The following is a 21,215-nucleotide window of genomic DNA, read 5'->3' as shown; positions in this document are numbered from 1 at the left end:
CACTTTAACTTTGATAATTATGTGGAAACATATAAACCTGGAGGCCATCTATGCTTTATTTGTATGTTAATCCAGAAAATTTTCCCATTTTGCTTCAGGGTCAGATAAATTTGTTTACAATCTGAATGAAAGTACTGTGACTTTCACAAAAAGAAACTGATGAACTGATGTAGGATTATTTTGATGTTCATAAAAGCAAAAAGTTCACAGCAGGAGAGGGAGAACGATTAGGTGATGCCAGCATTACGTCAGCCGATGCCTTCCTCCAGGAAAGAATCACAGCCAGTCAGAATGCCGGACCAGGTGTAGCTTCTATGGAGAGACAATAACAGAGAAAACAAAAAGTTAACAGCTGAAATAACATTAAAAGAAAAAAAAAATAAGAAAATTGGAGCATTGTGGAAGAAGAAATAAAAAAAAAAACTTGCAACGACATCTCAGGATAACCTAAAGTAGTTATCCTCCTGACGCTAGGAGCCATCCTCCTGTTCCTGACACTCATGTCTTGTGTCAAGAGAGTGGTTATGTCCTTGTGTGTCATTTATTTTTGTATTCTCTAGATGGCGCCAAGAGACGTGGAGGTGGAACCTTCCAGATGTGCTCCGGAACACCTACAATTCATCTACACTTATCAACTTGTATATAAAATCTGGCTGCCAAGCCTCTGACACCTGAGTGTTTCCTCCATAACAAACCAAATCCTCTGAGTCTCAGTAGTTTGGCCTGCTCTGTTCAAACCTGTTCATGCTCTGTCTTCAGGATTGCCCTTCTCATTTGGTCTCTCCATTTAAGTAATCTGGATTACCTTGTCAAGACCTCATCTCTGCAAATAGATCCGGAAATCATCTTCATGTCTGACAGCCATAACTCATCTTCATTATTATCATCCTCCATGTTTAATCTGTCCGTCCTCACTCGACTCCACCGCATCCGTCAAGCCAAGAAACCTCTTTCGCCGTGTCTTCTACCAAATCAATACACAAGGACAAACATCCTTCTCTCACTCCTCCCTGACATCATCTACAATTTATGCAAGTAGCTCGTTCCAGATTCTATCTCACATCTTCCATTCAATTATTGCAACTAACTTTTACATATCTCCTGAGAATGTGCATGTCAGGGGTGAACCTTCAGGGGTTCTGGGGGGTCGGGCCTGGAGGGGGCCCGGATGGGAGGCAGAATATGACTTAAGGGATTCAAGCCTGACAGCTGGAAAAGGTGGGCCCTCTGCTGTTGGATATGGTGTATGTAGTATTATACAGAATGGTACCCCAGTAGATTATGTAGTAGGTAGGTCATTGTTGACTCATGGTTGCTAAAAACTTTACAAGACCGACTGACTTTAGTGACATAGTGAGTGTAAAATATTGAATAAAACGTTGTGCTACATGACTGGCTTTATTTTCACTCTTACATTTAACTTTATGAGACACAAAATTGCAAGTGGATCCAAGGGTGTAAATCTCATCTCATTATTGGGGGGGTACCATAAACTGGGAAATGTTTTAAGAGCAATTTTGGGGGGGGGGTCTGCAAAGTTATAGTAAAATGTGGTTATTTATTTTGTGTGTGTGTGTTCAAGCTGTACCATCAAAAATAACTAGTAAGTAGCAACAAATAACCAAAGTGTTTTTCTCAGTAAACAACTTGTTGAGACCCATAGAAGTCAAACTAAGATTCAAATGTTGCTTAGATATGAGTTTGATTCATCTCTGCTACACCTTTACAAAAATTTAAGGCTCTAAATAAAAACAAGTTTTAATAAGTAACTCCACTTAATAAAATTCCTCATAAATATTGATTTATTGGAGAGGTTCTCAATACAAATCACGAGTTATTTAAATTATAACTTAAGTTGCTTTAAACTTTTATTTTTGGTTGGGTTTTTTCATGTCCTGGATGTCTGAGAACCTATAAATATGTTGAAATTGAATATTTGGGAAGTATAACTTAAACTTAAAGGTCAGCACCAGAGTTTTCTAGAAAAATATTCAGATTTTATTTTGTGGTTTTAAAGGCTCTACGTTGAAGATGGTAAGAAATAAAGGCATACTTCATTTTGTTTTACTCTCTGCTCTTGGCTTCCATACTGAGCTGACGGCTAGTGCTAAGGCTCAACCGCTCCCGTTTCAAACTCTTCTTATTAAAGTAAGAGCTAGAGAGCTAAATATAATTGAAATATTGGCTACCTTCGACACAAAAAGGAGCTAAGTTTATGAAAGCAATGTAGCAGTTTTGCTAGTTTTGATTTCCAAGGCATAACAAAGCAGTTTATCATGATTCAGCCAAAGTAATGAAATAACGAACTGTTTATTGTCAATGTGTTTCTTCCTATTGAGCAGTAAAAGTAAATAAAACGTGTTACATGTCTTTTGCTTTAAGTATTTACTTACTGGAGGGTTTTTTTGTTAATGCTGCAGACCCACAGCTAACAGCTAGCTTCTCACTAAACCGTCTATAACTAGTGATGGGCTATCTGAAGCCAGGCTTCGAGGCTTGTAAGGGGGCATGTCCGATGAAGCCCCGCTTCGAGGCTTGTGTTCATAGACATAATATAAGAATAGACGCCTCATGGACCGCTCTCGCCGTTTGTCGCTGACGAGATTTAGGGCGGCCATCTTGGAGCGGTACACCACTCCACTCAGTGTTATGTGTTTAGCAGGCACAATGACGTATCAGTGCATTTAATCGATCATAACACACTTTTTTGTTACTGGAAACCATATTCAAACATCTATCAAAGCAACATTTATAAACAATGGTATTCTTTAAATATATTTTTAATACATAGTTCATCATATTTAAATATGCTTGGTGGCTATAACAATAGAATAGGAATGGAATATTCTGATATTGATGTATGAAGAGCATATTACAAAGCACACAGCCGTTCATAATTTATTTAATAAATTATTTAGTAATATCAATATATATTTATATAACTATACAAACACTAATAAATAAAGATTAATAATGGCACAAATAAATAATGATTTTATATATATAAAAAAAAAAATTCCCCTCTCACCCTCTGTGGGTGGTCTCTTTCATCCTCTGAGCTCGGGTCCTCTACCAGAGGCCTGGGAGCTTGAGGGTTCTGCGCAGTATCTTGGCTGTGCCTAGAACTGCACATTTCTGGACTGAGATGTCTGATGTTGTTCCTGGGATCTGTTTGAGCCACTGCTCCAGTTTGGGGGTGACTGCCCCGAGGGCCCCGATGACCACAGGCACCACTGTGGTCTTCACCTTCCAGGCCTTCTCCAGTTCCTCTCTGAGGCCCTGGTATTTCTCCAGTTTCTCATGCTCCTTTTTCCTGATGTTGTGGTCACTTGGTATTGCTACATCCACCACAACGGCTTTCCTCTGTTCTTTATCCACCACCACAATGTCCGGTTGGTTCGCCATTACCATCTTGTCTGTCTGGATCTGGAAGTCCCACAGGATCTTAGCTCGGTCATTCTCCACCACCTTTGGGGGTGTTCCCCACTTTGATCTCGGGGCTTCCAGTCCATATTCTGCACAGATGTTCCTGTACACTATGCCCGCCACTTGGTTATGTCGTTCCATGTACGCTTTCCCTGCCAGCATCTTGCACCCTGCTGTTATGTGCTGGACTGTCTCAGAAGCCTCCTTGCACAACCTACACCTTGGGTCTTGTCTGGTGTGGTAGATCTGAGCCTCTATTGCTCTGGTGTTTAGGGCCTGTTCCTGGGCGGCCAGGATGAGGGCCTCTGTGCTGTCCTTGAGTCCAGCTTTCTCCAGCCATTGGTAGGATTTCCTGATATCAGCCACTTCAGTTATTTGTTGGTGGTACATCCCATGTAGGGGCTTGTCCTCCCATGATGGTTCCTCCAGCACCTTGTCCTCTGTTCCCCATTGCCTGAGACATTCGTTGAGCACATCGTCCGTTGAGGCTTTGTCCTTGATGTATTTATGGATCTTGGATGTCTCATCCTGGACAGTGGCTCTCACACTCACTAGTCCTCTGCCTCCTTCCTTACGGCTCGTGTACAGTCTCAGGGTGCTGGATTTGGGGTGGAACCCTCCATGCATGGTTAGTAGCTTCCGAGTCTTAACATCCGTAGCCTTCATCTCTTCCATTGGCCAGCTAATTATTCCGGCAGGGTATCTGATTACTGGCAAGGCATAGCTGTTTATTGCACGGATCTTGTTCTTGCCATTGAGCTGGCTTCTCAGGACTTGCCTTATTCGTTGGAGGTATTTGGCTGTGGCTCCTTTCCTTGTGACCTCATCGATGTTGCCATTTGCTTGCTTCTTGCAAGCAAATGTATATATATATAAATATATATATATACATATATATATATATATATATATATATATATATATATATATATATATATATATATATATATAAAATATAGAATGCAGTTGGATGTGCCCTCTTTTTTTGAGCACCTGCCCCTTAAGTGGTCTCTGCATGGCCCTGTTGCGACACGCTGCGTGTGCCGCTGCGAACCCGCTTCAAAGCGCACTGCTTGCGTGCTCGGTTCAACGAATCAACAATAAACCCAGCTTGAGCAGTTGCTAGCTGCTCCAGGCTCCGAGTTGAAATTGATAGTGTCAAAATGATCCGAACCCATCCGTGGTTCTGAACTGATTTGAATTTGTGTTGTTTCATCATTAGTTACCAGTAGCCTGATGTTTCTGTTCTCTTGGTTTGTTGTACTTCATGTCGGATGGATTTCAGAAATGACAGTCGTTCTCTGTGGTGGTGAAACTTGTAAGTTCCACTGTTGCATGTCTATGTTGTAAAGTTAAATTATGAGCTTTATTATTTGGGGAAAAAGGGCCCGGTCATTAGTCCCACCCCTCAGCCCGACGCCGACTTGTTCCGCTACTGGTGCATGTGGGTCAGAAGATAACCAACATAACAATAAGCTTATCAAAAAGGAATGTTGTAGCAGGGCTATGAATTTCTGGGTAATTCAAGTTTTCTGTTAGTATATATATCACTAAGCCCTCATGGGGTGTCAAACGTACGGCCCGCGGGCCGGAACCGGCCCACCGAACGATTTAGTCCGGCCCGGGGGATAAATGCATTATCATTATTCATGAAAAAACATATACTTCGTTTAATTGAAAATATGCAGTTCCTATACTGTCCACGAGGGGCGCTGTGTTTTATTCAGAGCACACAACATGATGAAACACTGCAGCGGAACTAACAGCAGATGGCAGCACTGAGCTTCAGGTTCTGTAAACAAGTTCGATTCTATGCTTTACCAGCTTTTTATTTTGGCCCTGGCAACCTCATATTTCTCGTGCATGCTACATGCATACATGTTATGTATGCATGTTTTTCTATATGTATGCATTTTATGCATCAACAAAATGTACTTAATCAAATGTCTGTTTAAAACAGCTGACACTTAACATTTCAAATGTGTGAAGCCAGATAATTTGTTCAAATTGCTTCCCAGATGTTGAAAATTGATTTTAAATCTTTTCTTAATTTTGTCTGTTGTATTTTGTGATGCAGGACAGTGTTTTTAAGTTCCAAAAACTGTGAATAAATGTTTTGCAACATTGAACAATCACTGAGATCAGTTCTTATGCATAATGCACTTAAATAAATGCTCAACTGAGTAAAAGTATTGTTGAAATTGCAGATACCTTTCTTAAAAACTGAGATTATTCATAATATATTTTGTAAAAGTGAAATTCATTTAATATAAAAATCAACAAGTCCACTTTTATTGGTTCTATTTAATCTTGCAATGAGTTTACTTGTGTGGCCCCCTGCAGATCAGATTAAGCTGTATGCGGCCCCTAAACCAAAATGAGTTTGACAACCCTGCCCTAGATGGATATATCGACATTAAAGAGTCTTTCAGTAATGCACATTACCTGTAGATGGAGATGTTGCATCAATAACCACAGCAACCCAGTTTCAGTTTTAGATTTTTTTTTTCCCATTTCTGCTCATTTAATTTCATTTTTTTTCTCCACTGTTTTGTTTTAAAGGCATGTTTTCATTTCTATACAATTTTAGACATTAAACTATCCTGATGCTGTGGATATGTACCACAGGCTTTTAAGCTTGCTGTGAATGAACTTTTACCTTTGAATACTGCTCTTGATCCAAACATCCTAATCCATTAGAAAGCAACAGTCAACGTTAAATCCGCCTGATTCTGTTAAAATAATAAATGAACATTGTAAAGGACGTCACAAAAATTTTCTTTTACTTTGACTGTGTATGTTTCAGCGAAATTGTATAAAATACTGTAAAATTCATAATGCATGTTATGCAAATCTAATCAAATTGTAAAAGGGCTTCCAGTTTGCATGCCTCCTGAGAGATACTGTGGCTCTGACACTAAGATACATTAAAACAGACATTTAGTCATGATGCAAGTTTGAGTTTGGACCAAAATGCAGACTGAAGCTGGGAGCATGAATCGTAATGAAAAAATGTTTAATAAAAAAGACAAAGACAAACTTACAAAAATCACAGGGAGCCAGATTAGAACAATAAAATAAAATAAAAATAATAATAATCACAGCAACCAGGGGCCACAGGGAAGTAAAATGAATAAACAGAAGGAAGTGAGTATGAATAGGATATATACTGGACAGGTTGATTACTGAATAAGGAACAGATGGATGATTAGAAACTGGCTGCAGGTGTGATTGGAGAGAGAGAGAAAACAACTAGACACTAGAAACATAATAAAACTAGAATAACAGAGTAACTAGAGACTAGAAATAAAGATAATAAATTTGAATGACTAAAGACTGAACTAAAATAAAAGAGAAGACTGATCACAGAAAGAGACTAAGGAACACAACATAATCAAACGTCAAAAACATCTCACGATCCTAACACATTTGAACTTTTGGTCTTTCAAGAGTGGCTCTACAAAGAAAGAGCCAAAGCATCTGGATCCAGTTCACAGTCGGTCAGAGCATCTGCTGGGATATTGGCTAGCTCTTCTTGATCCAGGAGCTCCGGGCACTTTGGCATGACCTGATTTGGCTAGGCTGCTCTGGGTTTCCTGGAGAAAGTTGATTCAAGCTGTCCTCACTGTCAGGGAGCACATAAAGCATATAATGCTATGTTCCTATGTCAGCATTCAAGAGTGCAACTACAGATATCCAGCAGTTGCTTTTTGTGCTTTTATCAAATATGCACAATCGAGTTGCCATTTTTATGGCGCCATCTGAATTTTCAGGCAGAGCTTCTTAAATCCTAGTGAAGGTATAGGACATCCTACAGGGGTTTACTTGCCCAATCCTCTTATGATGCATGACTGAGAATAAAAAGGTCAATGTTTGGACAGAAAAGCATATCAAATGGATCAAGAATTTATTTGTTCTGTGAATCTCTTTGCATAAATTGATGTGAAAAAGATGCATTTCGGCTGGACAACCTCAGAGACAAAATGTTGCACTAATTAAATGGAAATTATAATAACGTTTAGCAAAAGAAGAGACATCTGTTACTAAAAAAGGCCATTTAATTGGTTAAAATTAATAAATTACAGTAATATTTGATATGCATGTTGAGGAATTAGGAAGTTAACACCCAGAAGAGTGGTTGATATCTTTATGTTTAATGCTTTGTGTGCCTATTTATTGCCAACTGACGATAAATAAAAAAATTTGTCTGAGTCAGACTTGCTGCAAATTTTTGTCCCCCATAAAAAAATAATTGCAGGTGGGATCTTATGAAGAACCAGAGGGTTAATTTTACACTAGTAAATTAACACTTTGAACTTAGCTAGGTTCTGAACATTTTGCACTGGGTTTCTCATTCACTTCTTCATAACAGGTTCCTGTTGTACAGAAATGTGGAGCACACAGTGTTGCACAAGGCACAAAATTACTTCTGAGAAAACTTTGGAATGTGTTTTTTTCCAGTAATAAGATAATAAAATATACACACATGCGCGCGCACACACGGACGCATACATGCACACAGATTTAAATTTTCTCACTGTTCTCACTATAAAATAGGATGGACGATGGCTTCTATGCATATCTGTGTATCTAACTGAACCGCGCTTTCTGATTGGCTACCTGTCACATTCAACAGGTTGTGTTCTCGTTCCTAGTCAGGAATATATGATATAAAACTAAGTACAAGACACACACCCACCAAATATTAAAAACACAGAAATTATGTGAATGTCCTCCTTCGGCCTGTGACCTACCAGCTTAGTTTTACATTTTACATCTGGAAGAAAATGTATATATTTAAGAGTTATGTTGCCTCCCGTCATCGACAACACTGATTATGTGCTTGGTAAATAAATCATCTGCACAGTCACTTGACATGTGGTGCAGATTACTGTGGACCTAATAACATTGGAGCAACGATCCGCTGTTTTCCCATTTTAGCTTCAATGCTAGTTAATACAAACACACACACACACACACACACACACACACACACACACACACACACACGGAGGATTACACAACAGTTTTTAACAGATATTTCCTCCAGATATATTTGGTATTTTCCACGCTTAATGCCACTCGACAGAGGTGCGCTGGTTAACGAATTCAACATAAAGACAGGCGAATATTACACAAGCCTAGTTTATGAACTTTACCTAGTGCTAACATTAGCTAGCACAATATGCTACCGGGGATCGCGGCAGACAAAATATGTGACTGTTGTCATAAGTTGTGTAAGATTTCTTCTTTGAAACAGGGTGGACACTTTAGAAGCTGCTAAACGGTGTAGTTTTGTGAAGATTACTTATCACTCACATTCTGTGTCCCGTCACCGAAGCCCTGCAGTTCGGGACGGAGTTCTGAGATCTCAAGGAGTCATCCGCTTTAGTCAGCGCTAACCAATCGGAACACGTCTTACATCGCTCGTCCTTAAGCCCCGCCCAGAATGTTCATGTAAGCTTCCCCAAAGCAAATAAAGTTGTATAAGCAAGAAAACGAGTTCAACCAAAAACTCAGAAAAAAAGTTTCAACTAAAAAAAAGTTTCAATCAAAAAAAGAGACTCAATCAAAAAAAAAAAATTCAACCAAAAAAAAGAGAGACTCGACCAAAGAAAAAGTTTCAACCAAAAAAAGACTCAACCAAAAACAAAGTTAAAAAAAAAAAAAACTTAGTGATTTTTGCTTTGACATTATTTATTTATTTATTTTTTTGATTGAATGCTACTTTTTTGTTTGACATTATTATTATAATTTTTTTTGATTGAATAATTGTGAAACAAATCTAACTCCATACGATATGTCGATCGCAGAAGGTTTTGAGTCGATCTCGGCATTAGGTGACAAACTGAACGCCGCCAGGACGCTGAGACCAGCACGTCCTCCACTGACCCGCTTAAAACGTTCGTAACTTTATTAAAGCACAACAACAACAAACAAACAAAAAATCAACAAAACGTGTTCAAATTAATGACCCAGCAACAATAATAATCTCAGTGATTATTGTTTCAACAAGGTGTTGCGCAATTCTGTGCGTTTCGGTTCCATTACCAAAATAACGAACAGAGCAGGAGTTTAAAATTAACTAATCAACCACCGCTGTGTTCAGGGAGCGCTTATTAATGATAGCAAAAATAAATATCAAGCCTGAAAACCTGATATCATAACGGACTGAATGTTATGTTTTTAATTAATCTCTGGTCGGCTTGTGGAGCGCAGGAGGTTGCCATGGCAACGGGTGTGCTTAAATCAGTGGTTCTCAAATAGTGGGGCGTGCCCCCCAAAGGGGGCTCGGTGCAAAACCTGGGGGGGCGTGTGACCCTGGGGAACAGGCTATTTTTTTTTGGGGGGGGGGGGGGGTCGTACTAGTATAAAGTGTAATTGCGCATCCACTACAGTGGGCGGCAGTGGCGCTGTCATTGTTACTTCTGTCACGTTTACGACAGTGCAACATTTTACGACTTACAAGACAACAGGTTTGCCTTGGTTAGCAGTGTTGAGTCAACAGAAAGCTCCGACTGCGTTCTGTCTATAGCTTCAACATAACAACCCCCAACATGAAAAAGTTTTAACAGGGATGAAAAGAAAAGCAGAGAGAGACAAAGATAATGAGACAAAAGAAAGTCACCGAAAGCTAAGACGAGGAAATACGACGAAGTGTATTTAGCACTTGGCTTCACTGTCACTACAGTTGGAGAAGAGGAAAGACCGGTGTGTTTCTGTGTCTAAAAATGCTCGCAGCGGACAGCATGAAGCCAAATTAATTAGCGCGTCACTTAAATACGTTACACTCCAATCACGCCGATAAGCTGCTAGAGTTTTTTCAGCGAAAACGTGCTGAATATTGCCAACAGTCATCCCACTTTGTGAAGGCTACTTCAGTAAACCATCGAGCGCTGTTAGCATCATATAAGGTGGCGTACCAAATTGCGCAGTGCAAAAAGCCCCACACCATAGCAGAGGAGCTGATATGCAGAGATGGATAGTCACGGTGGGGAGTGGGGGGCGCGAATAGTTTTCTTCTTGCTAGGGGGGGCGTAACAGAAAATAATTGAGAAGCACTGGCTTAAATGACAGAGAGAGACGGAGAATAAAAAGGTGCGAGTGGTTTAGAGTTGATCACCTGTTCTGGTTGTTCTACCTCTGTTTACCTTTGCTGTGGCGCATCAAAGCCGCTGTAATTTCTGAACTTCAATAAAGACAAACTTGGACTAATTATCTTGTTCTTTGTGAGTATACGTCATTTACAACAAACATCAAACTCAGTAAATATGTTTCATTAAGTATTTAACAAACAAATGGCTTCTACTGCGATAATTATGTGAAATTAAATTAATTGTCTAATATAAAAATTAATTTGGTGCTGTCGGGCTTTTCCTTTATCAAAATTTTTTGCCTCTTATTTAGTGGAAATATTGATGTTGATGAGACTTTCTCCAAAATGATAACCTCTTTCAACCTTTAGCTCCACTGTTGAAAATGAGGCTCTAACATTCACAAATAACAGTGAAATAAAATCCAGTCCAACATCTGGTTTGAGGTGATTCCTCTGGAACCTGTTGGAGGAAAAATATCCCAACTTCAGAAGATGAGCTTTTAACTTATTAACAGAGCTCCTATCAGTATGAGAGTCAGGGTGAGGAGGCGCCATGTTAGGAAGACGAAGTGGAAGCTGGAGGATCTTCAGAACAGGTGATGATGCTAGGCTACTGATTATCCCTCTGTCTGGACACAGGATCAATATAACCAGTTTAAAAGCTAAATATGACATATATATATATATATATATATATATATATATATATATATATATATATATATATATATATATATATATATATATATATATATATATATATATATATATATATATATATATATAGCCTACTATATATAGTAGGCTATATATGTAGGCAGTGAGTTTCTTTAGCCTACTGGCTAAAGAAACTCACTGCCCTCCATGAGTGACTGGCAGCTCAACTGAACCAGCTGCTACAGAATGGGACTCACCCTGAATGGCTAACTGAAGGGCGCACAATCCTGATCCAGAAGGATCCCTCAAAGGGTTCAGTCCCTTTGAGGGATCCGATAACCTGTCTCTCTACAACATGGAAGCTCATGTCAGGCATCATAGCAGCTAAGATAAGCGGGCACATGGATAAATACATGAGCACGGCACAGAACCACGGCACCGCTTGGATTGATTACAAGAAAGCCTATGACTCAATGCCACATTGAATGCTTAGAGATGTACAACATCAACAGGACTCTAAGAGCCTTCATTGCAAACTCGATGGGGCTGTGGAAAACCACCCTTGAAGCCAACTGCAAACCACTTGCACAAGTACACCAAGAGCGAGCGTGACATCGACTCACTGATCCACACCACCAGGATCTACAGCACTGACATTGGGATGTCATTCGGACTAGAGAAGTGTGGCCGGATGGTCACAAAGAGAGGGACGGTCGTTCGCACAGAAGGGGTCTCACTCCCAGAGGGAACGATAGCAGACATAGAGCACAGCTACAAGTACCTGGGAATACCACAAGCAAATGGCAACCTCGATGAGTTCACAAGGAAAGGAGCCACAGCCAAATACCTCCAACGAATAAGGCAAGTCCTGAGAAGCCAGCTCAATGGCAAGAACAAGATCCGTGCAATAAACAGCTATGCCTGAGAAATGGCTGATATCAGGAAATCCTACCAATGGCTGGAGAAAGCTGGACTCAAGGACAGCACAGAGGCCCTCATCCTGGCCGCCCAGGAACAGGCCCTAAACACCAGAGCAATAGAGGCTCAGATCTACCACACCAGACAAGACCCAAGGTGTAGGTTGTGCAAGGAGGCCTCTGAGACAGTCCAGCACATAACAGCAGGGTGCAAGATGCTGGCAGGGAAAGCGTACATGGAACGACATAACCAAGTGGCGGGCATAGTGTACAGAAACATCTGTGCTGAATATGGACTGGAAGCCCCGAGGTCAAAGTGGGGAACACCCCCAAAGGTGGTGGAGAATGACCGAGCTAAGATCCTGTGGGACTTCCAGATCCAGACAGACAAGATGGTAATGGCGAACCAACCGGACATTGTGGTGGTGGATAAAGAACAGAGGAAAGCCGTTGTGGTGGATGTAGCAATACCAAGTGACCACAACATCAGGAAAAAGGAGCATGAGAAACTGGAGAAATACCAGGGCCTCAGAGAGGAACTGGAGAAGGCCTGGAAGGTGAAGACCACAGTGGTGCCTGTGGTCATCGGGGCCCTCGGGGCAGTCACCCCCAAACTGGAGCAGTGGCTCAAACAGATCCCAGGAACAACATCAGACATCTCAGTCCAGAAATGTGCAGTTCTAGGCACAGCCAAGATACTGGAGGAGAACCCTCAAGCTCCCAGGCCTCTGGTAGAGGACCCGAGCTCAGAGGATGAAAGAGACCACCCGCAAAGGGTGAGAAGGGAATTTTTATTTATATATATATATATATATATATATATATATATATATATATATATATATATATATATATATATATATATATATATATATATAATTTTATTTTATATATATATATATATATATATATATATATATATATATATATATATATATATAATTTTTTTTTATTTATTTTTTTTCCGTTGTTGTAACAGGTTTACTTTCCCCATCGACACGCTCCCCGACAGCAACATGCCGTAGGGCGTAAAAAATAAATTTATAAATAAATAAAAATAAAACGGGCACGTTGCGCAAAACTCAGAAACAGGAGAACAGGGACACTGAATGGCGCAACGAACTATATGTGAATCAGGATATGAAAACAGAGAACCCGACGCTGATTCACGCGGAACAGCGAAAATATCAAGAGCTTATATGAGTGGAAGATCAGGTGAAACACATGATGATTAGGCGGCCCAGCAGATGAATGACGAGTGAAGATGGTGAGTGTCAATAAAAACTGGAAGCAAAATAATAACAGAAGCTAAACTAAAGAGGGCATAGCAATAAACCAAGAAAGTGTCTTACTAATCAAAGGAAATTAAATGGAAATGCACGAAGAACAAAATGCAAGAATAAACTAAGAAACTAAAGTCAATGAATAAACTTGTATGGTGAGGCCTTTTGAACAGTAATTAATACAGGGGACTGTATGCCAAACAGACACTGTTTTCAGAAAATAGGTAAGATAATATTGTTGAAGTTCCATGGGTTTGTGGAGAACACGTCTTTTCTAAGAAGAAATATATTTTACAGACCAAAACAACAAGAAACGCATCACTTACTTATGTTTTTAATTAGATTTTATTTAATATTTATTTCTTCAATATTATTTTTCATGTCAGTGTTAATGTCATGATGCTGTTAAGTGACTCCATGACACTTTCAATTTGACTCATTAGGATTAGATTAAGAACCAGCTTTGTTCTTTGTAAAATCTGTACAATAAAACTATTAATCTATAACTCAATAGACAGGTTTGTTGAAAAATATTATCCATGTTTCTATCCCTATTAAAAGGGTCTGGAAGTTTTGTTTTTCTAGTGAAAGCATTATTTGCACAGTAAATGCCATGTGGGAGAAATTTTATAGAATATACTCTGATGTACTATTCTCCTGAAAGCACCATGGAGTTGCACCACTGAAAACAGTCAGAAACACTGAAGAGAAGCAGAGCTATGATTGATATTGATATGTTTTAATGTTGGAGACCACAGTCTTTTTGCAAATTGTTCAAAGTTTAAACTGGTATTGCTGTATCTTTTATCTGGCCATTTTTTTTGCAAGATTTAGCAACTAACATCGGAAAATGGCACAGAACAATAATTTTTTACGCTGATTGGCTGCTGATAGGCCTATCAATTTTAAGTTCAATGTCTACTGCATTTTTTTAAAAACACCTTTAAAAGTGATTTCTATTCACATGGCATTTTTGTTCTTTGGAAACTAATAATTCAGTAATGTGTTTCTCTTTTAAGGATTTTTGATGATAAATACAGAAACGATAACAATCAAGACGGGAACAATAATGATAGTAATATTAATCATAAAATAATATTCAGTGCAAGTAGCTCACATCTTCCTTGATGGGGTTCAGTAAGGGACCTGGATAATGGATCAGAGGACGCTGGCCCAAAAAGGTTGAGAAACACTGATCTAATTGATGTGAAAGTTACCACACCCTATCCCCTAATATGTAATCTTGCATACTAGATAAAGTGGATTAAAATGACTACAGTAAGCAGGTTCCTGTAGTATATCAGTCTGAAGAAAGATTGGCACCTTTACAGCTATGAGATGAAGAGGGGTTTCTTACAGCCCATTTCAAGTCACCCCACTATTCATTGGGGTGACTGAATATTCACCCCACTATTGATCCCTTTGCATTTGCAAAGGGATCAAGATCTGGGAATTGGCATTCTCTACCACAGGGTTCTTTTTCTAGAATACTGGTTGATTAATTGATATTTTTAGTTATTTCTAAAATTATGCAGTTTCTATCTGATTGTAACAAGAGTGTGCTGTAGGGCTTATGATGACATCTTGGTGTTTTTGGAGACTTTTATTAAGAATATGTAGAAAGCAGCAGGTCACTGGAGAACACATATTTTACCTCTGGATGAACTTCTTGAAAGGCCAAAACTGGGCCCTGCAATTTGTAGAGCCAATTCTATACGGTTAATGGCCAATGGGTGACCCGGTAAATCCTTTTACCAGACAGGTTTTTGGATCTCACTATGGTGTGTTCACTCTCATTCAACAGTCAGAAGCATGAATAATGTTTAAACATAGCCAAAAATCCTGTTCCAGACACATGCATCTGATTTAATACACATGTGCCTGTTTTTAGCTGTTTTAAATGGGATGTCCTCATTTATTTTGCACCACAAATGAAATTCTTAAATTATATTTTGCAGAACATGACATCTTCTTCAATTTTTGATGTTCTTTAATTTTAGTTTTAGTGTTCAAGGCTGTCAAAATGTACATTAAATATTCATTTTAAATGTTTTAGAAAAACATAAAGGGTCTTGTTAGAGTGTCCTATTTTTTTTCCCACATGAATGCATAATAATGGTTTGTTTAGTATAATAATAATAATACACAACATTTGTGAATTAGTGTGTCTTGATTTACATTTCAAGTATACTATTGTGGTTCTTGTTCTTTAGCTTCTATAATATGACGATATGATGATCTATTCAGTTGCTGATGAATATGTAGAAAGCAGCAGGTCACTGGAGAACACATATTTTCCTTCTGGCTTCAGAATCTTGGACATGTAGCAAGCCGGCCTGGTAATGTAACTGCAGACAGGTGTCAGCTATCTTTAATGTTTAAGACCAAAGTTATTTTTTCTATGTTCAGCAAATGTCATCAGGGCCCTGCTTTTATTAATGATTACTGTCTGGCAGCCAAAGGTTTTGTTGGAAGTTCATGACTAACATTCCATAGCTTTCATTGATCTCAGTAACAGGGAGAGAAGGAGCTCTTTATGAAACAATAAACAAATCTGAGTTGTGAGACGGGAAGCAGCTCTTATTACAGGCCACATTAGGCCAAAATGGTCACAGTGACAGGTTTTAGAATGAGAGCTGCTGCCTATAACTTTCTTGTGGTTGGCTATAGGGAAAATTTATTCTGGAAAGGCTTACAGAAAAGGTAGAGTCTCAAATGAGATGTTGCTGAATTAAAAATTAATCTGTCCCAAGAGATCAAACAAGACTGGTCCCCAAACACAGCTCAGTGGGATCCTTTATGAAAGAATATGACTGTCCGTGTTTTTCAGGCAGTTCATTTTTTGGTTTGAAATAAAAAAAATTAAACAACAAAAATAGACTAGTATTTTCGTTTTTCGTTTATGAAACCAAAATCTCCACAATCTTCCTCAGGGTCCGGTCACCTCTTCTCGTTGTGTAGCGTTTTCTGCCACACTTTTTCCTTCCTACTGACTTCCCACTGAGGTGCCTTGATATAACACTCTGCAAACAGCCGATTCGTTCAGAAATTTCTTTCTGTTTCTCACCCTCTTGCTTGAGGATGTCAGTGATGGCCTTCTGGACAGCAGTCAGGTCAGCAGTCTGACCCATGATTGCGGTTTTGAGTAATGAACCAGGCTGGGAGTTTTTAAAGGCCTCAGGAATCTTTTTCAGGTGTTTAGAGTTACTTTGTTGATTCAGATGATTATTTTTATTGCTCGTTCAGAGAACCTTTTCATAATATTCTAATTTTTTGAGACAGGGATTTTGGGTTTTCAAGAGCTGTTTGCCAAAATCATCAAAATTAAAACAATAAAAGACCTGAAATATTTCAGTTGGTGTGCAATGAATCTAAAATATATGACAATTTAATTTTTATCATGACATTATGGAAAATAATGAACTTTATCACAATATTCTAATTTTATGACCAGCACCTGTACATTTTTCATTCTCTTAAAAATGTAAAAGTAATTAAATTATCTAAACAAGCCCTTAAAGTGGTTCCAGTTTCTCTTGATGGCCAACCTGTTGAAACTGTGGCAAATTTGGGTCGTTCCTGGACAGTCAGCTCAACTTTGCTGAAAACACTGACTATATTTTGAAGAACTGTTCTCAAAGATTCTATCTTTTAAGAAGACTTAGTGATCATGGGTTGACCCAACTAGACTCTAGTTGGGGCACCCCTATGTCTTGAAATTGGGGGTGGGGGGGAAATCATATTGTATTTATCACTACAGAAGGGTTCAGTGAATGTGCATATGAAACTGGTGGGTTCGGTACCTCAAAAAAGGTTAAGAACCACTGTTTTAAAGCAAAGAATTGTTCTTTGGTGCTTTTTACCCTGTAAGTAAAGTAATATCCAGGCTGTGCAACTCTGAGATCAGGCTTTGTTGGGCGGCAGGTTTTATTGTGCACGGAGCCATTGACACCTGTCTCAGTCTGTATCTTCCATCTAACTGCATTCAAACCACAAACCTTTATGACAAATGACCGTAATACTTTTTTCTGATCAATTGTTTGGTCATAAAACGATTGACAAACAGCTGTAAAAGACAGCTGTTTGTCTTTTACCTAGAAGCTTTAAAGAGTGAAACAAATCAAATCATTCCACTTGTGTTCACTAGCAGCTCATAAGAGAAGATTTTTTCCCTTGTGGATAAATTGCTGCCCCTACTATTCATGAAACCAAGCCAAGTGCTAACATAGGCGAATAGTCTATGTTGCTCTGGTACACCAAAATTAATTTAATGTATTATGGAATCTCTAAAACCTTGCATTACTTGCAATAACACTTTGCTGTATTTGTTTAATTAAAACCGTGGATGCTCTCCCCATAGGTTTTCTGTCCAGAGGGTCAAACAAGAGAGAACAGACGCATGAATAGATAGATGGATGTGCAAGGGTTGTGTACCTCATTTGTCCCTCTGTGCATATGTAGATACATGTTTGTTATTTTATTTAATTTTTCTTGACCCTGCATTATAGCAGAAATACTCCCTCAATCTTTAAACAGATTGCAGTGTATTCATTGTACCTTTGCAGCATTGCATCTTACTTATTACACACCTGTAGAATCCTTTTTTCTAAGGACTCGTTGCATCATTGCACAGCGATTCTTGAAAATAGGGACAAAACAGCTCCTATGGATAGAGCACTAAATTTGAATAAAATATACACAAAATATATTTTTTTCAAATATTTGACTAAACTAACCTGGGTCATGTGAGCACAACAATGTATATTTTTCTTGTGTTTGCTGAATATTTTTTATTTTAAACATTGTAGTCGGTGGATGGTGCCTGTAAAAGCCCTTGTCCAGGAGCAGAACTCAACACATTCTTATAGTTTAAAACAATTAAAGAAATACTAAAATTATATATTATGACAATTAAGTATAAGTAGTCATATAAATAATTATAAAAGTATCGATAAATTGAAATAAAAATAATTTTTAGATATTTTCCAACTCAGTTGAAATTTGTCCCTAGTTTTTGTCAACACCGTCAGACATGAAAAGAATGTAAAAAAATCAGGCATTATTGGGGGGCACCAGAACTTCTGAGGACCCCATGACGTTGTCTTTTCTCTTCCTTTGCTACGAGGGCTAGTTAGCTCCGGTTAGCTTATGTTATTCTTTAGTTTTTTCTTCTGTTTTATTCCTAAGTTGTTTGTCACAACCATGATGTGTCAACACCATAACTGACAATTTTCAAAACTTTGATGGAATTTTGTGAAATAAAAGCTTAATTTTGGTAAACTGTAAAGATTTCATGGACCTGATGAGCTACAATATGGCCTCCTTCAGAATAACATCATATAAATTGAGGTAGTTTGGCATTTCGTCAACTCCGTCAGATGTCAACTCCGTCAAAGTTTTTCTGACTCTTTCAGTGAAATTGTTGTCAAATCTCACTTAATTGTGCAATTAATTCATTTTAATACATTTTACATAAATTGCATTACTTCACATGTATCAAGTTTTTCATTTTACTCACTAGTTTGTAACCACCTTCAGTTCTGTGTCAACTCCATCATGCACTGTCAACTCCATCAGATGGACTTTTTGTTGTTTTTTGTTTTAAATAATATTTATTTTGTTTCTTGAGAAGCATTTGTCTGTAAAATGAGTAAAAATATCACTAATGGGATATTTTAAAAATCATTTTATATTTATTTTTGTCAGATGGTGATGACAAAGTTCTGGGTCAGGTCGATTAAAAATGTAATTTAAAAAAAAAATTTGCAACTGGGAGCCTGCACCATATCACCTTTATATTTCCTAAACATTATTTGTCATATTTGCATACATAAGGTTGAGAAATAATTAAAAAAAAAATATGGTAAAATTAAAACCCATTTTGTCCCTATTTTCAAGAAATACTGCGCAGATAAATTATAGAAATGCACAAACCACAGTTTTAAAAGTAGAATCAGTTGGTGATGTGCCAAATAACTTTGGGAACATGACCAAGATCAGAAATATTCATACACCGTAAAATCCAATAGCTGCCCTCATTTGCAAAAAATAACTAACCTTTTAGCTACCAACAAAATGCACTTATGACTTATGTATGAAGTAACTATTTAGAAATGTCAGGAAATATCACCCACCCCCTCAAAATATATACTCACAATAAAAACATATATTATAACTAATACCTATGCATCTCAGAAATAAAATAAATAGGGATGCAGCATGAGTAACTATAATAAAAAACATTTACAAAGTCAAAATATTAGTGAGTCCACATATGAGAAATTTCCTTTTATTTTTTACTTTTTCTAAGAAACGTAATTGAGCAAAGTTCAATAACAAATGAATGAGGTTCACAGAAGAATTCATGAACAAACCAGGGTTGTTAAATAAATACAAGCAAAAAATTCTTATATTGATTTTATATATAGGAAAAGCTACAACTATTTTGTCCATCAAGGTGGAAAGTTTCCTTCCGACTCTAAAACTCTAAAATAAAATGCATTCACAGAATCACAATATCAACAATGTGTGTATAGAATAAAACACCTACATGACATATGTAGATGTTGTCAATCACTTTGGTCAACTATTGTTATTGCACTGGGAATAAATGACTACTTATAGATGCCTGAGCACAGGAAGGCTCAGAAGTTCAAACTGATGAAAAAAAGAAGATGGATGCTATCTTCTAAAGTATTCCTTGCCGTCTTCCATGTTCTTTCAGCAAACAGTTGAGACAGAGGTTTCTGTGGTTTCACCACTATTTTACCTGCTATTGAAACAATTAAAAGTTTGTTTTTTATTCTGCAGCTCATGTGACCATACAAGCCGAGGAGATGAAAAGTTAAATCACTCTCAAAAATTGTCTTGTAGACAACCTCTAGTTGGCTATCCCCAAGACCACTAAGGTTTCTTGAAAGATAGAATCTCTGTGAGCATTTATTAAAAAATAGTTAGTGTTTTCAACAAAGGTGAGCTGACTGTCCAGGAATGACCCACGGTATTTAAAATGTGTTACTTTAAAGTCTTATGGTCTTTTAATTATCTCTACATCCTTAAGAAAATAAAAAATAAAGTATTGTGTTTTATTAGAGAAATAATATTTTATGGTCCCAGTAATAAAAAATACTTTGTGGTATCCTGATATAGTGATGTAGTTATGTTAGCTGTGTTACCAACCCCACGCTATTCGAAGTAGTAGACATACCAGACCATTGGTGTACTTGGTCCTCGAGAGCCAGCATTCTGCATGTTTTAGTTCTCTCCCTGGTTTGACAGACCTGGATCCAATGATGGCTCATTAGAAGGCCTACTGTTGTCCAGATGAACACAGAGGTATTTATGTTCCTCAGCCACCTCCACTACTCCTCCCATGATGGAAATAGGGTTTGAGGTAACCCCGTTTCTCCTGAAACCTACAATCATTTCCTTTGTTTTGATCACATTCAAGATGAGATTATTGTTCCCACACAATGCCACAAAATGGACCACCAGATCTCGGATACATCCGGAAACTGCAGAGTCATCTGAGTTTTTCTGTAGATGACAGAAACCAGACTTGTACTGAACTCTGAAGAGTAGAAAGTGAAAAGGAATGGTGAAAGTACAGTCCCCGGTGGTGCTCCTGTGTTGCTGACCACCTGGTTAGGCACACAGTCCTTCAGCCTCACAAACTGTGGTCTGTTTGTGAGGTAATCATAGATCCGGGTGATTGGTGAGGCCTCCCCTGTGTCCTCTATAGTTTCTGACTAAGCAGATCAGGTTGATTTGTGTTATTATGTACAGGATAAACAGGATAAACCAAAGAACATTATCCTCACAGTCCTGCCTGCTTTG

This window comes from Poecilia mexicana, unplaced genomic scaffold, assembly GCF_051168715.1.
Source record: "Poecilia mexicana isolate PSO_F unplaced genomic scaffold, ASM5116871v1 scaffold_12, whole genome shotgun sequence".
In the NCBI taxonomy this organism is placed as follows: domain Eukaryota; kingdom Metazoa; phylum Chordata; class Actinopteri; order Cyprinodontiformes; family Poeciliidae; genus Poecilia; species Poecilia mexicana.
This window is presented reverse-complemented; position numbering follows the sequence as displayed.